Below are 3,791 nucleotides of genomic sequence, written 5' to 3'. Positions count from 1 at the left end.
TGTCACCACCCCATCGTATATCTCAGGACAGGACAGGACTTTTCAGGATATGAAAAGAATGTGTTTATCTGCAGATCAGGTTTATGTGATGATTCCTCATTACTTTCTTTTTCACTGAAACTGTGTGAACATCCTTCCAAACTCTTCCCGTATCTGTTCCTGAGTTCTGACACTAATATACAACCATTACAATATACTCACAACGATGCAGCATTTTCGCTGTTTTTTTTAGGACACAACATATAGTCCATGGGCCAGAGGCCAAAATTTGACTTTTTGGTACCACTCAGAGTGGCAAAGTCTAGTAACATTTTTTGAAAAGGTACATGTCCATAGATGATATTTTGGTATGATAACCCATCCTAAGTGGTAGCTTTTTGACAGTTATCAGCTCATAAAGTTATCAACCCCCTGCAAAAAATAGGCCTCTAAACGCAGGGGGCATATCTTGTTTTGTGCTCATTTTCAGACCTTTACTCATATGTTATGAGGCCATGTTTGGTAGCATTTTAAAGTGTACAATCCCAGCTTTCATTTAGACCTAGTTTTGGGCCTATCTACAAAATATAAAGGTCAAATGGTCAAAGGTCAATCTGTCTCAACAACTATTTTTCCACTATTTTCGCCTAAACTGTAGTCTTTCTTTTAACACTGTGAAATGTAGGAACAGCACTGACACAAATAACAAAAACTGAAATACTCACAGGACTGTAACAATTCAGGAAATGCATAATCTTCCCATAATTTCCTACTATGAGGGATGATTATGGGTCTTAAAGTGGAACATGGGCCCAGGCGAGAATTGTCAATAACTGCTAATTCCTCTGTATTTCTCAAAGAGTTTTTATGTTTTCTATACATCTTTGTCCTAGTTATAATCATCATCATCATCATTATAGTCCAGAGTGAAGGCAACTTCTTCATCCTCCTCCACCCTCTGATTTGTGCATGTTTGCAGTTTGCACATTTTCGTGCACTTTTTACTCTCTACTGTACATCTTTACCCTAATCATCATCATCACCAGTCCAAAGTATGTAGCTTTGTAGGTTTGAGCGTCCTAGCTCTTTAAATAATAATTGATAGATTAGTTATAAATAGCCTTTTCTAGACATATCTGTTTTTAATACATATTGGGATTGCCTCCATCAGATACAGTATGATGTAATTTATTTGCTTAGCTAACTTTGTTCATACTTTCTAGGTGGCTCAATTAACCTTATAGTGGGACGGCATAGCTAGACAATTGTTCATTTTGTGATAAAAGCATCAAATTTGGTACACTGATTGCTGAATGAATCTGGATATTGGGCCACTGCAAATTTTAATTCTGATGACTGTGGCAGCCATTTAAAAAAATGGCCGCCAGTGGTTACTGGCATGGAATGCTCTGTGTCCACCCTACAGCTGCTGCTTCATCTTTTCAGCACCACAAAATAATTTAGAGACATTATAACTTGAGAAAAGCCTTATTACAATGTAACAGAATAGAACATAAACTCTCTATAACTCTTTCTTGGCTCTCACATTCCCCTTCATAGTCTTTTTATCAGGGTTTTCAATTAATAACATATAGCTACGCAGTACGCACAGTACAAAAACAAGACCAAAGTTTCTGACACAAGCATGTCTAAATATAAACAACTCCCAAAAAATTTCGAAAAAGTTATTTCAGTCAATCATTTCACATACAGTTAGTGTTGTATTTTATATTGGGATGATAGTGGCTAAGGAGGTGGAGTGGGTCGTCCAATAACCAGAGATTCGAATCCCACCCCATCCCAGTCGCTGTCGTAATGTAGATATCTTATCCACCTTGCCTCGTGTGATGTGTATGCATGTTTGGTGGTGGTCAGGGGGGCTGTTGGTGCACATTGGCAGCCACACATCTGTCAGTCTGCCCCAGGACAGCTGTGGCTACAATTGTAGCTTACCACCACCATTACTGTGTAAAAGTGCTTTGAGTGCCAAAAAAGCGATAGGCCTATATAAATTCAAGCAATTATTGTTGGAAAGCCTGATTAGTCACCTTTATGACAAGGTTGGACTGGGATTGAGTATCACAGCTAAATAGCTAATAATAATAATACATTTTATTTTGAAGACTTTGATAAGGGTCTCAAAGGTGGACAGGTCGGTACAGTTGCAGATGGATTTGGGGAGAGAGTTCCAGAGGGAGGGGGCAGCAATGCTGAAGGCTCTGTCGTCCCAGGTCCAATGCTTGGTCATGGGGGGTAGTACAGGAGGTTGGCATCGAAACTGTATACGGTAAGAAACAGGATGCCAGTGAAGGTTTTGGAGGACGGGGGTGATGTGGTCATGGGGACAAGTATGAGTGAGCAGGTAGGCAGCAGAATTCTGGATATACTGGAGTTTATTGAAGGTTCTGGATGAGAGACCATAAAAGATGCTGTTGCAGTAATCAAGTCTGGTGGTGACGAAGGCGTATAAAGGTTTCAGCAGCAGAGAGGGTTAGGACGAAGGGAGGGACGAAATCAGACAATAAGTGAAAGAAGGCAGTCCGGGCTATCTGAGCGATGTAACGATCATAGGAGAGGGTGCTGTCAAAGGAAATTCCAACGTTATGGATGTGGGAGGAAGGGAGTTAGGGAGATATTGTCAATGGAAAGGGTGAAGTTGTCTGTAGATTTAGTGAGAGATTTGGGATCAATGAAGAATGTCTGATTTGTCATAGTTAAGTTTCAGAAAGTTGTGTTGCATTCATGATTTAATATTATTGAGGCAGGAGATGAGAGTGGTGTGGCTGGTAGTAGTGATGGATTTTGTAGAAATGTAAAGCTGGATGTCATTGGCGCAACAGTGAAACTGGAGACCTTGACGATGGATGATGTTAGTACAGGATGAAGAGGAGGGGACCAAGCCCTGAACCTTGGGCAACACCTTGGGACAGGGGGACAGTGGAGGAGCAGATATGACTGAATTCAAGAGAGTGCAGTTCCAGTGATGTTTAGGGTGGAGGAAAGACAGGAGAGGAGGATGGAGTGACTGATGGTGTCCAAGGCTGCGGTGAGGTCGAGAAGGATGAGGATGGTGAGGTGGTCGGAGTCTGAGGCGAGGAGGATGTCATTGGTGCTTTTAAAGAGCTGTCTGTATTGTCTATGGAATCCAAATTGAGACTCCAAATAGGTTCTTAGCTGAGATGGGCTTTCAGTTGGGCATAAATGACACGTTCACGTATTTTAGAGAAAAATGGAAGGTTTGAAATTGACCAGAAATTGTTCATGATGTTGGGACTGAGACCAGGTTTCTTCAGGATGGGGGTGACAACAGCTTCATTAAAGAAGGGAGAAAACCCGAGGTGAGGGAGGTGTTGATAATTGAAGTGATGAGAGGAGTGATGATGGAGAGACAGTTATTGATGAAGCTAGATGGAACGGAATCAAGCACACAGGTTGAAGTTAATTCTTTAAGAAGAGCTGGGATGCCAGGATGAGTGGGTAGTGCCTCCCAAAAACGCCAAAATCCCCTGCAATATCCTCCCGTGGGTAGCCTATTCACTCTTGTACTGAGCTCCAAGTGCTGCCATGTGTGTGTCAGTCACAGGTGTATGACTGGTACCTGATTGGCGTCCAGACCTCAACCCAATTGAACTCTTGTGGTATCAGCTTTGGAGTTGCTGTACATGCTACAGTGACCAACACAACCACACCCACAACAACTCCCGGTTGATAGATAGATAGTTAGATACTGTAGATATATACTTTACTGTCCCTTGGGGGTAAATTTGGCCTGGACTCAGCACCGTCAGACCCTTCAACCACATACAAAGACC

The sequence above is a fragment of the Trachurus trachurus genome (genome assembly GCF_905171665.1).
Source record: "Trachurus trachurus genome assembly, chromosome: 18".
NCBI lineage: Eukaryota > Metazoa > Chordata > Actinopteri > Carangiformes > Carangidae > Trachurus > Trachurus trachurus.
Note: the sequence above shows the minus strand (reverse complement) of the source record.